Below are 13,514 nucleotides of genomic sequence, written 5' to 3'. Positions count from 1 at the left end.
GACAACCTGAGCCGCCTGCTTGGGCTGAACAGTGCCCATTCTCTAATCTTTTGTCTGTTTGTGTTGTGACCAAGCTAGGAGAGGGGGCCGGGTGAACGAACGTGAGGTGGCGCGGCGACCAACCTGAGGGCCTCCGAAAAACGGCCCAAGGGAGCTTGAGCAAAGCGAGACGCCTACAGCCCGAGGATGGAGCAAAGCCTGACGGGAAAGAAGCCATTAAAAACGTTACTCAAGGAACATCATTCAAGGGTAGTAATGGCCCCGGCCCAGGGCCCACAACCACCGCTTTCCACCCGGCCAGCAGAGGAGGTAGGCCGACACCTTACCTCGAGACTGTGGAGACAGACAAGCCAAGACTCTTCAGAGCTGCACCACTTCCGGCGCTGTGGGATGACGACACGCGCTGGAGCACAACGAGTGACGTCACCAGCGCCCGCCCAAAGATTGGTTGAAAGGGTCTCGCCCAATGCCCGGATGCGGAAGCGTCCGCCCCTATTGGTCCCTGCGGAGCCGAGGACCTAGTGCGGTTTCTGGCAATTTTCCCGTTGGGGATGAACACAGCTTCTCTCCCTCTGCAAGCCTCTTCCCTAGCACCACCTCTCGGTCTCGGAGCCTGGAGAGACTTCCGGCAGCTATCCCCTCTGTGGCCGTTTCTAGGCAACTGTGCAGTGCCGGGATTCTCCCTTTGTTAGAAGCAGCTCACTACCTTTATAAGGCCATCTTTTCCGCTGCAGACAGAACCTGCTGTGGCATTGTTTTCCTGCCTTCTTTAAAAACTGCAACCGACTCTCTCTTTTCCCGGGGAGAAGGGGTTGGAGGGGCTAGCGGTAGGGAAACCTGATAAGATTGTTTTAATGCTGTCTCACTAAATGAACTGGCTGACAGGCGGTTAGGGAGGAGAAAAGCAGCGGGATGCCATGCGGGATTGAGATGGGTTTACCGATTTTTGTAGCAATTATAGGATGTTCCCGCAGAGTCGCGTATTGCAATTATGCGAAGGCATTTTGGCAGTTGGAAAAATTCCCATCTTGTGGGTGAAGGCATAGTTTGTTAATTTTTCCCAAACTAAATAAAAACTGAGCTTCTTAAGGAGTCACATTTCTTGATCAAGATGGAATATTGTTTCCTTCGATAGAAAAGCAGGGTCAACGGTATGATAGAGATACCAGAGCTAGCAAAATAGGGTGGGAGAAGCACAGAAAAGAGACTTCCTCTTTTTAGCAGAAAAGATGAGGTTTATATTAGGGTCTTACCAGGAAGTAGGGGAGCACAGGAAGCATCTTAGCGGCCACACAGCCCTCATGGTAGTGGAATGTGATTCACACTGCTGGAGGTAAAACCAGGGTAGCTGTGGTCACCTGACAGTTCCCTCAGAATTAAACTTCTCTTAACCTCTGCTTCTACCTGCCCTGCCTTAGCGTGTCTTGCATTCAAAATTGGATTATTTACTATATATTGTGCAAAATTGGGCAGTTTCCATGCCCAACCTATTAGGACTAGCCCTTTGCCTATAGCATATTACTGGCCACAGAAGCAGGGTCACATGGCACAAATGGCACAAGGGGGGTGACAAACAAGACTTTCACAGACCCTAAAAAGACATATCACAGATACACAGAAATTAATAAAGAGTTGTTTGTGGTATTATCTTATGTTGTAGCCCTTAAAGTATAATCCTTGAATAGTAGCAGTAGCCTCAAAACACCTAGAGACTTGTTAGAAATGCAAATTCTCAGGCCTCACCCCAGGCTTCCTGATTCAGAAACTGGGAGTGTAGCCCAGCAATCTGATTTAACAAACCCACCAGGTTATCCTGATGCATGATCAAGTTAGAGATTCAAGTTAAGAAGGCAAAGATTTCAAACTGTACAGCATGATAAATGTGTTTTGTTGGCCTGATCAAGGCTTTTGAGGGCCTTTTTTTCCTTTTTCAAATTCAAAAAAAAATTTTAATTGTGGCAAAATACACATAAAAGTTAACATCTAAGCCATTTTTAAGTATACAGCTGAATAGTGTTAAGTATATTCACAGTGTACTGAATCCATCTCCAGAACTTTTTAATCTTGCAAAACTGAAACTATGCATTAAACAACTTCCATTTCCCCCTCCTCTAGCCTTGATAACCACTAATTTACTTTCAGTTTCCATGAATTTGACCATTCTAGATACTGCACATAAGTGAAATGAACCATGCAGTAGTTGCCTTTCTGTGACTGGCTTATTTCACTTAGCATAATGTCTTCCAGTTTCATTACTTGTAATGGGTCAAAACTTCCATTTTAAGGCTAAATGACACTCTACTGCATATATACACCACACTTTGTTTACAACTGATTTGTCCGTCAAGTCAATGGATGTTCGGATTGCTCCCATCTTATGGCTATTATGAATAATATGAATATAATGAATAATCATGCTATGAACATGATTGTACAAATATCTCTTCAAGATCCTGCCTTCAATTCTTTTGGATATATACCCAAAAGTGGGATTGGTGGGTCATACAATTCTATTTTTTGTTTTTTTTTGTTTGTTTTTTTTAAGATTTTATGGATTTATTCATGAGAGACACACACAGAGAGAGAGAGAGAGAGAGAGAGAGAGAGAGAGAGAGAGACAAAGGCAGAGAGAGGAGAAGCAGGCTCCATGCAGGAGCTGGATGCCAAACTCGATCCCGGAACTCCAGGATCAACGTCCTGAGCCGAAGGCAGACGCTCAACCTCTGAGCCACGCAGGCGTCCCTAATTCTATTTTTGATATTTGAGGAACCACCTAGTGTTTTCCATAGAAGCTGCACCATTTTGCTTTGAACACAAGGGTTGCAATTTCTCCACATCTTTTTTTTTTTTAAGATTTTATTTATTTATTTGAGAAAGAGATCACAAGCAGGGAGGAAGAGCAGAAAAAGAAGCAGACTCCCCACTGAGCAGGGAGAACAATGTAGGACTTGATCCCAGACACCCGGGATCATGACCTGAGCCAAAAGCAGAGGCCCAACCAACTGAGCCACCAGGTGCCCCCAATTTCTCCACATCTTTGGTAACACTTGTTATTTTCTAGTTTGGCTTTTTTTTTTTTTTATAGCAGTCATCCTAGTGGGTGTGAGGTAATAATCTCATTGTGGCCTTGATTTGCATTTCTCTAATGATTAGTAATGTTGAACACCTTTTCATATGTTTGTTGGCCATTCATATATCTTCTTTGGAGAAATGTCTATTCAAGTCCTTTGCCCATTTTTTTATTCTTTTTGGTCCCTCGTTTTTAAATCAAGTTATTTTGTTATTGTTGCACTGTATAAGTTCTTTTTATATTCTAGATACTAATCCATTGTCACATATATGATTTGCAAATATTTTTCCCATTTCATAGATTGCCTTTTCACTCCATTGATTGTGACCTTTGATGCACAGAAATTTTTAATTTTGATGTTGTTCAATTTATCTATACTTTTGCTGCCTGTGCTTTTGGCATCATATCTAAAAAAAATCATTGGAAGTTTTTCCCTTGTTTTTTTCACTTTTAGATCTTATATTTGGATCTTTGACCCATTTGGTCATTTTTTATATGGTGTAAGGTAAACATATATCCAACTTCATCCTTTTTGCCTGTGGATATTCTGTTTTCCTAACACCATCTGTTGAAAACATTGTCTTTTCCCTACTGCACAGTCCTGAAATCTTTGTTAAAAATCATTTTGACCAGGGATCCCTGGGTGGCGCAGCGGTTTGGCGCCTGCCTTTGGCCCAGGGCGCGATCCTGGAGACCCGGGATCGAATCCCACGTCGGGCTCCCGGTGCATGGAGCCTGTTTCTCCCTCTGCCTGTGTCTCTGCCTCTCTCTCTCTCTCTGTATGACTATCATAAAAAAAATAAAAAAAAATCATTTTGACCATATATGTAAGGGTTTATTTCTGGCTTCTCTGTTCAATTCCATTACTCTATATGTCTGTCTTTATACCAGTACTACCTGCTTTGATTACTGTGGCTTTGTAATAACTTCTGAAATCAGGAGTTATGAGACTTTCAACTTTGCTCTTCATCAAGATTGTTCTGGCTATTCTTCTCAGGGGGTTTTAATTATATTTTAATTCCAACAGTTATAAATTAGAAGATCTCACGTGAAAATCAGGATTCTTAGTCTCTTGAAAAAAAATCAATAAATCCAGCAAATTCTGGCAACAAATAGCCAAAATTGTGAGTGACTATCATGTGCTCTCCCATTTGCCACTGTCTCCCTCCAACTCATCTATAACTTCTCTGGTCCCTGAAGGCCCTTCTTTCTTTGAGACTTTGAGAATCCTAGTCTAAGGGAACAGCAATTGGAACCAAAAGACCAACCTGGGGAGATTACAGTGTCCAGAGATTTGCTCAGAAATAAAAGTACAAACTCCTGGGAAGAGGGAAACTTCATTTTGTTTTTAGTTTTGGGGGGATTTGTTTTTGTTTTGTTTTGTTTTGGTGGTGGGGGGATAGGTTGGAAAGGAAAGGGGAGAGGTGTCAGAAAAGACCTGTCTGAGGAAAGGGAAATAAACCAAGCCCAGAAGGTTCAAAAGGACACAGACAAGGGAAGACAGGAGAAGAATATTCCAGATCTATGATCTACACTGAAAAAAGAGCAATATACAAAAGCCCTACAGCAAGCCTTAAGCATGTTCTTTCAGGTATGCTAGAACTCCAGTGGAGCTGAAGAGTAGACAGTGAAAGGAAATGATGAGATCTGAGCAAGGGTCAGATAGTAAACCATTTATGAACTATGTGGGCTTGTCCTATATTCAATGAAAAAGCTCTGAAGAGTTAGCCAGGGGAATAATATTATTTGATTTTTGTTTCATTGGATGGTATGGCTGCTGTGAGGAAGAATGGATGGGGTGGGAGGTGGGGTGCGTGGGGCAAGAACAGAAAAGGTGAGAGCAGTTAGGAGTATACTGATATAGTGCAAAGGATGTCAGCAGCCCAGACAAGAGGAAAAAGACAGACTGATTAAAGAGATGTTTTGGAGGCAGCATCAACTGGACAAGACATATTCTTCTCTGTAGGCAGACCCAGGTGAGATGCCAAATAATAAAGATCACTTAATGGGGATAGAAACAAAACCTAGTGAGCTATAAATTTAGTTGCATGTTTCATATACCCAAAATCTTCTCACTGCAGGCACCCACAACTCTATCTGCAGGCTTCCTCTGGACCCAGGAGCCTTTCCTGAGTGCACAGAGGCCAGAAGTGAGGGGATCTATACCCCTGGGATCATTTGTGAAATGATGTAAAGAAGTGGATGGAGGGATCCCTGGGTGGCTCAGCGGTTTAGCGCCTGCCTTTGGCCCAGGGCGCAATCCTGGAGTCCCGGTATCGAGCCCCACATCAAGCTCCTGGCATGGAGCCTGCTTCTCCCTCCTCCTGTGTCTCTGCCTCTCTCTCTCTCTCTCTCTCTCTCTCTCTCTCTCTCTCTCATAAATAAATAAATAAATCTTAAAAAAAAAGAAGAAGAAGAAGAAGTGGATGGATTAAAAAAAAAGTGGATGGGTAAATTTGTTTCCTCATCTTAGGGTGAAACAATGTTAAAGTATGTGCAACGCTGTCTCCCAGAGGCTCTCTAGCAACACTAAGCCCCAGTTGCCCTGAGTGGTAGCCTGCACATTGGCTTCCTTCCCATCCCAGCCTCTCTTCTCCACTCCCCTACTGGGGCCTCTTGGGATCATCTCCTAAATGACATGCTAAAATCCTTGCCTAGTGTCTGTTTCTGGGGGAATCCAGCCTAACAAACTCTTCCTATTTTCTACTGATATCATTTTATTTCTCTTTTTAGATAAGGTAATAATTCCTACTCCTCCCCAAACTTTTAATATTACAGTACAAAGATTAAATCATATTCACAAAACACTGAGGCAAAATTACAAGGAACTTGGTGAAAAAAATCATGACCTTTCTTTATAATTAACTATGATAAGAAAAATTAAAAACAGTATTTGGAAAAATAGTATTGATTTTGGCTAAATATTTAAAGTAAATACTTTAAAATTTTTCATAAGAAACTTGAGTATGTTTCTATAAATATTACCTTTTTATTCTTTTTCTTAAGACTTTATTTATTTGAGAGCATGTCTGTGTGAGTAGGGGGAGGGGCAGAGGGAGAGGGAAAGAAAATCTCATACAGACTCCACACTGAATATAGAGCAGGACTTGGGGCTCAATCCCACAACCCTGAGGTCATAACCTGAGATGAAATCAAGAGTTGGACGCTTAACCAAATGAGCCACCCAGGTGCCCCTGTGAATGTTACCTTTTTGACATTGGGTTTCATGATGAAACAAAATATGTTTTCTGATTAAAATTCCTCAATCATAATCTTTTCAAATTCTTGGTAGTCCCATCTATAATTGACACACCAATAGAGAAGTTCTATCCTATACATCACAGTGTAAACATGCTAATGCATCCATAAACTATACCCTATAATTTACTTTAAGATCTACCACCTATAATTTACACCTTATTGTTTTTCAACTCCTGCTTTTAGGACTGTGTTAACTTCCTACTATGGGTTGATTTCATAGCTTAACTCCTTCAAGTTTCTATATTTCTAAGAGTTCAGGGAATAGTCACCATTATCCCAAGTAGTGACATTCATATCATTGATGGTTCATGTTATAATTTTTATATTATATGTTTATAATTTTTCAATCAGCAATTCTTATTTGTGTAAATCACAGATGTTGTGCTGGTCTCTCCTTAAATGTCTTATAAACATATTAAGGAGAAAGTCACAGGAAGTTCTAACTTGTCCTGCCTTCCCTCCTACCATCTCCTCACTCCTAGCCTTGTACCAGCAATACTCAACTTCTTACCCTTCAATGCCCTCCTATCCAATACTGAAATGGATGTTCCTACTCCTTTCCCCACTTACTTACAAATATTTATTGAGAAGGGATCCCTGGGTCGCGCAGCGGTTTGGTGCCTGCCTTTGGCCCAGGGCGCGATCCTGGAGACCCAGGATCAAATCCCACATCGGCTCCCGGTGCATGGAGCCTGCTTCTCCCTCTGCCTGTGTCTCTGCGCCTCTCTCTCTCTCTCTCTCTCTCTCTCTCTCTCTGTGTGTGTGTGTGTGACTATCATAAATAAATAAAAAAAAACAAATATTTATTGAGTACCTGCTATATTGATAGGTACAGTTTAAGGTATAAGGAATACAGAAATGAACAAAATAAAGACACCTTTTCAGTCTAGTGGAGAGAAAACTGACAACAACATACAAACAAATGTATGTCATATGTTTATTTAAATGTCACAAAAAAAGCAATATAAATTATTCCATGCTATTAAAAGAATCCTACGCAAAACCATTTATACTAATACCATTTATATTAATTTCTAGAACATGGAAAACTAAAATCTATAGTGGAAAAAAATCATAACACTGATTACCTCTCTAAAAATAGGGCCAGGAATTGACTGAAAAAGGCATTTGAAAGAACTTTCTTGGTGATAGTGATATTCTATATCTTGATAAGGGTTTGAGTTAACTGATACATGTGTCTGTCAAAATTCATCAAAATTGTACAATTAAGACTTGCGCATTTCTATGTAAACTTACCTAAAAAACTTTAAACAAATATTGAACTCTAGTTAATGATACGCAAGCTGAAATATTGAAAGACAAAAGGTACTGTTATCTGCAATTCACTGAATTGTATATAAAAAGTAGATGAATAGGGATCCCTGGGTGGCGCAGCAGTTTGGCGCCTGCCTTTGGCCCAGGGCGCGATCCCGGAGACCCGGGATCGAATCCCACATCGGGCTCCCGGTGCATAGAGCCTGCTTCTCCCTCTGCCTGTGTCTCTGCCTCTCTCTCTCTCTCTCTGTCATAAATAATAAATAAAACATTAAAAATAAAATAAAAAAAAAAGTAGATGAATAGAGAGATGAAGAAAAATGAGATAGAGCAAGCAGAGTAAGATGCCAATTGTAGAATCCAGTGGTTTAAAAAAAAAAAAAAGAATCCAGTGGTTATATGGGATGAGCAAAGCCCTGGCCCAGTTGCAGTACTCAAATGCATTCCTAGATCAGAGGAGTTCTAGCTCTCCATTGGCTGATACATTTATTCATTCACTCAACAAGTATTTCTGAGCACCTCCTACTTGTCATTGTTTTAGGTACTATGGCTACCAAATTTAAACAAAAAGTTCCTGCTTTCAAAAAGCTAACAATCTAATGGGGAGGGGCAGACCATAAAGAAATATATAGGTCATGTAAAGATAAATGCTATAAGGAAAAAGCAATATAGAAAGTAATGTGGATATTTTGAATATTATGAAAGGCCTTTTTTGAGCACAGACCTAAAAGAAGAAGTCATGTGGATATCTAGGTGGAAAAAGGAAATCATCAAAGGATTTTAAGCAGAGGAGTAACCTTTTTTTTGGAGCTCTGCCACCACCAATTTTTATTGAAGTGACATATTTCTAAAGGATCATTCCATTCTATTTATTTCATGGCATCAGAATCTTAAAAAGAGGGACTGGCTTACAATTCTGCTGTTCCTTCAAACCTTAATGTCTGTATCCATTCACCACTTAGAGTGCCTCCTCTGTATCAGGCAGAGAGCTAAGTGTTGAGGATGGAGAAGTTAAGCCAGACACAGCTCCACAGTTTAAGGGACTTTCAAACTAGTGAGCAAGCAGCCAGCATAATTTCACATTTCACAGACTTACCCCTAAGCTATTCTATTCTTCCAAGCCTGTCGGTATCCTTCCTGCCACATACTGACCTAGCTGCTTTTATACTTCAGACTGGACGCCCAGTGGCATTTTCCTGACCATGGTTTGGCTCCTCTTGGCAACAGATTTGTATGTCTATGCTTTTACACTATGCAGACAACCACAAAACCCTCCTACCTTGTCACTCATTTTGCCAGCAAAGCTCCATCTCTGCATATCAAAATAACACAGTTTAATGAAGTTTACTCTTTCTTTCTACACACATAGAATAATATAACTCTAAATGATATTGTTTGTAACAAATGTTTTTAACCACTCTCCAAAGAGCTTTTGATACAGAAAAGACGTCACTTTCCACCTATGTGACTTCTCCCAATATCTTGGAGATAGTGGATATGGTAAATGTGATTGAAGAGAAAAAAGAACAAAAACATTTTTTTGTAAAAGGTAGATTTAGCTTCTCTGTGGTAACCTATTACTTTACTAGACCCCATTGATTCTCATTTCTCAGAATTCTCACCTTTCTATAGTCCCTCCTACACTGACTCTGGACTTGGTCAAGGGACTGGCTTTGGCCAGTGAGACATTAACAAGTACAAGCCTTGCTAAATGCTTGTATATTGTGGCCTATCCTCTTGGGGTGCTTCTCTTCAGAACCTAGCTGTCATGCTATGAGAAACCCAGCTTAGTCACGTAAAGAGATCATGTGAAAGAAAACTGGGGTCCCAACCAACCATCCCAGCTGAGCTCCTGGCTAACAGACAGCATGTGAATGGCCCAGCTTGGAAGGACCTTCTAGCCCTAGTTGAACCATCCCAGCAGTCACCACATAGAACAAAGATGAGCTATGCCTGCTAAGCCTTGCCCTGATAGCAGAATTTTGAGTAAATAAATAACTTGTTACATTTTGGGGGCAATTTGTCCCACAGTATTAGAATACCCTTTTCTTTAAAAAAAAAAAAATATATATATATGGGACACTGTCACCACTGTATGCTGGAATTCTTAAGACTGAAATATATGAACTTCAGGTCAAGGTTCATTTTCCCCATTAAGAGAACTGCCTTACATACTTGTGTAATTGTTAGCTTAATGTCTGTGCTCTCATTCATCTGCAACCTCTGTAAGGGAGGATTATGTTTGTCATAGTCAACACTGTCTCATTGACCTATAAAGGCCCCTAGCACATAAGATGCACTCAATCAACATTTTAGTAAGTCAATATCATGTTGATTTACTAGCTATGTTAGTTCCTGTATTTGCATAAGATAGTAATTCTTTGACCATTATTACTAGCAAATGCTTATATAATGTTTACTACTTGTAGATACCTGTACTTTATATTAACTCATTAACTATTTAATCTTCACAATAATCCTATATGCTAGGTACTACCATTATCCTCTTTTACAGATGGGGAAACTGAGACACAGAAAGGATAAATAACTTGCTTATTGGGGGGCCAGGATCCAAACCGAGGAAGTCAGTTTCCAGAATCCATATTCTTAGCCACTACATTATCTCTCCCAGATTCCTATCCTAAGTCTGGCAGTGCAGTGCCATTGCTGCTGAAACAAGAATAAGGTAAGGTGACACATCAGAAGATGAAGAACATTGTCATAATTTAGATATGACCATGACTCTGTAGATAGAAAGAAAGCTGGACACAGAGACCAGGTTCTTGCTCTGAAACACCTTTACAATGTCAATGACATCAGGAATGAGAGGTGGTGATATCCCTTATGCCAGACCCTACCCCCAAAGCTCCAACCCTGCCAGGTAAAATGACTAAACACCAACCTGTGAACTCAGGTCAACCCCATTCCCCCTACAGGGCTATAAAAAGCTGTGAGACAGTGGCTGCCATCTCAGCATTGAGTCTCTTTTGATGCCCGTGCTACTGAACCTATCACTGCATCTTCCTGAAGCTCAGCATAGAAAACTATGGCAAAGGCACACCCTGGCATCATCATAAGCCCTACTTCTCCTCTAAAGGAAAGCCTGGGTGTGGGAGTCTGGATTTAAGCCAGTGGCACTCTCAAGGTCACCTGCAAACTGACTTCCCAATCTGATGAGTACAGTACTTTCCTAACCCAATACTACCACTACCACCACCACCACAGACAAATGCCTCTGGCCTCTCATATGTGGAGAAAACATAAGAAATTTAACATTAAAATGGTGAAATGGCAGGGCACTTGGGTGGTGCAGTCAGTTAAGTGTCCGACTCTTTTATAAAAAAAAAAAAAAGTGTCCAACTCTTGGTTTCAGCTCAGGTCATGATCTCAGGGTCTTCAGATCAAGCCCTGGGTTAGGCTTCATGCTCAGTGTGGACTCTGCTTGAGATCCTCTCTCCCTCTCCCTCTGCCCCTCTCCTGTGCAGACAACTACATTCTCTCTCTCTCTCTCTCTCTCTCTCTCTCTCTCATAAATAAAATCTTGTGCATTCTCTCTCTCTCTCTCTCTCTCTCTCTCTCTCGTAAATAAAATCTTTTTAAAAAAATACCGAAGTGGCAGTTTAACTCAAGAGTAGAAGAATTATTTCACAGCTGTATTGTTAGATAACTACAAAAGGGGTACAGAGTTGGGGAGCAAGATTTTAAGTCTTGGAAATTAGAGGGGCCTTTTTTTAAGGTTTTATTTATTTGAGAGAGAGAGAGAGAGAACACAAAGAGCAGCAGGCAGAGGGAGAGGAAGAAGCAGGCTTCCAGGTGAGCAGAGAGCACAATGTGGGGCTTGATCCCAGGATGCTGAGATCATGACCTGAGCCAAAGGCAGATGCTTAACTGGTTGAGTCACCCAAATGCCCTACAGGGGCCTTTCTAGAGAAAGTCTTCAAACTGGGTATTCTCCATTTGACATTCCTTCAACAAATACTTTTTGCTCCCTGCTATATGCCAATAACTGTCCTAGGTGTGGGAGATAAAACCTGTGATGCTATCTATGATCACTGAGACAGCCCCCCGCCTCAGTGTAACCTGCTGAATCTTTTTTGGGTGTGCTGCCATCCAGCTATAAGAGGCATCCTTATGAAATGGCCACCCTGTCAGTGATGCTGTCAAGGACACTGCTTCTGATACAACACAATGTTCTCTTAAGAGCATCCCTGGGAAACAGTCCAATCTGATCTCAATTAAGGGAATAGTTTTACTTTTGCAGAATAATGGGTTTGTTTTTTATCAATGGACACCATGAACTGTGGGACCAATGAGGCTGTCAGCTTAGAGATAAATTCATGGCCCAGCTATAGCAAATGTGAAGGTCATTCCTACATGCATTATTAGCCTTGTCCCTGGTTCTGTTTTGTCTCTACCCACATTTTTATTTCTTCATTCTCTGCACTTTTAATTTATGGCATCTTGAGGTGTGTGTGTGTGTGTGATTTTTTTGTTTGTTTTTTGGGTTATTTTTCTATCCTTAGAAATGACTATGAACCCTTATGGAAGAAACATCACCATCAATGTTTATAATATACTATATACATTCATATATATGCTATGTTAGAGGTGTGTCCACAGCATGATGTGGGAACACAGAGTGCTTATAATTCTGTTAAGGGCATTAGAGAAGACCTTGCAAAAGGCTCATTTCTTGGGTTGTATCTTTTGTTTGTTCTTTGCTTTGTTAAGGATGTTATAGAATTTATTCATAGTGACAATCATTAAACAAAATTAAACTGCTGCCAAGTAAAAGATACTAAAAAAAAAAATCTCGCAGAGTAGATTTTTTATGTCATCTCATAAGTTCATGGGACACCACAGAAACTGTTTACAACAAATTGAGGCTACTTCCACGAGTTTCCTTTCATCAATTTTTTTCTGACAAAAAGATCAGGGGCACAAATAATTCATATCTACATCAGAATTTATGTGCAGAGAAGGAAATTCAAATGGAATATCAAAATAAAATTGGAAAATACTTGATTTCAAAGTGAGGTAAAGAATTAAAATATTTATGGGGATCCCTGGATGGCTCAGCGGTTTAGCGCCTGCCTTTGGCCCAGGGCGCAATCCTGGAGTCCCGGGATCAAGTCCCATGTCAGGCTCCCAGCATGGAGCCTGCTTCTCCCTCCTCCTGTGTCTCTGCCTCTTTCTCTCTCTCTGTCTATGATAAATAAATAAATAAATCTTAAAAAAAAAAAATAAAGGTTATGGGCCTTTATTAAAAAAAAAAGAATTAAAATATTTACCTACAAGATAGATATATATATACATACATATATATGTATGTGTATATATACATATATATATATATATATATATATAACTGAATTATTCAAATAAAGGAGAACAAGCAAGCTTTAGAAACTAAAATGATCTAGATCAAGTGTCTCAGTTTGGAGCAGATACTAAGAATCATTTAGTTCAATTGCATACCTGTGCAGCAGTATTCTTCCTTAATTCTTCATTCTATCTTGCAGGTAGACCCCCAGCCTTGGACTTTCCCTGGGTTGCGTGGCTGCCTATGTGAGAACAGGGTGAGAAAAAGAATAGTTGCTGACACATTGTTTTAAGTGTGCTGGAGCAGCAGATTATTTTTAAATACACTGATTGAGCTCTTTTTTTTTCTTTAAAAAGAGTTCTATCAATATAAAAACTTATATTGACCAACTGCATACAGAGGACCTCAAAAGAGAAGTAAGTCAGGATCACATGGATGAGGCATTCCACAATTTACAAATAAAAAGACAGAAAAGACATGTTCGCATCCTTTCATTCTTCAACAGTGTGAAAAATTACAATCATTGTCCTTCACATAAGAAAAAGAAAAAGAGAAGGTAACATAGACTTCATGACCTCTTTCAGT

General features: G+C 40.3%; 1 protein-coding gene across 7 annotated transcripts in view; it reads right to left on the bottom strand.

The window, feature by feature from the left end:
- Positions 1 to 13,514, bottom strand: part of APTX (aprataxin) — a 47,286-nt gene that overhangs the window by 23,511 nt on the left and 10,261 nt on the right. Inside the window, exons 2-5 of one of the 7 annotated variants that reach the window (XM_055301790.1) lie at positions 13,085 to 13,170; positions 1,254 to 1,327; positions 327 to 502; positions 124 to 198 (exon numbers count right to left, since the gene is read on the bottom strand). The gene's annotated coding sequence lies outside the window, so the exon portion shown is untranslated. Of the gene's footprint in view, positions 1 to 123; positions 199 to 326; positions 939 to 1,253; positions 1,328 to 13,084; positions 13,171 to 13,514 lie in introns of those variants that run through there. The other 6 variants (XM_055301791.1, XM_055301793.1, XM_055301794.1 and 3 more) reach the window with 6 other exon arrangements.

The sequence above is a fragment of the Nyctereutes procyonoides genome, unplaced genomic scaffold (assembly GCF_905146905.1).
Source record: "Nyctereutes procyonoides isolate TBG_1078 unplaced genomic scaffold, NYPRO_anot_genome, whole genome shotgun sequence".
Taxonomy (NCBI): domain Eukaryota; kingdom Metazoa; phylum Chordata; class Mammalia; order Carnivora; family Canidae; genus Nyctereutes; species Nyctereutes procyonoides.
This window is presented reverse-complemented; position numbering and strand designations above follow the sequence as displayed.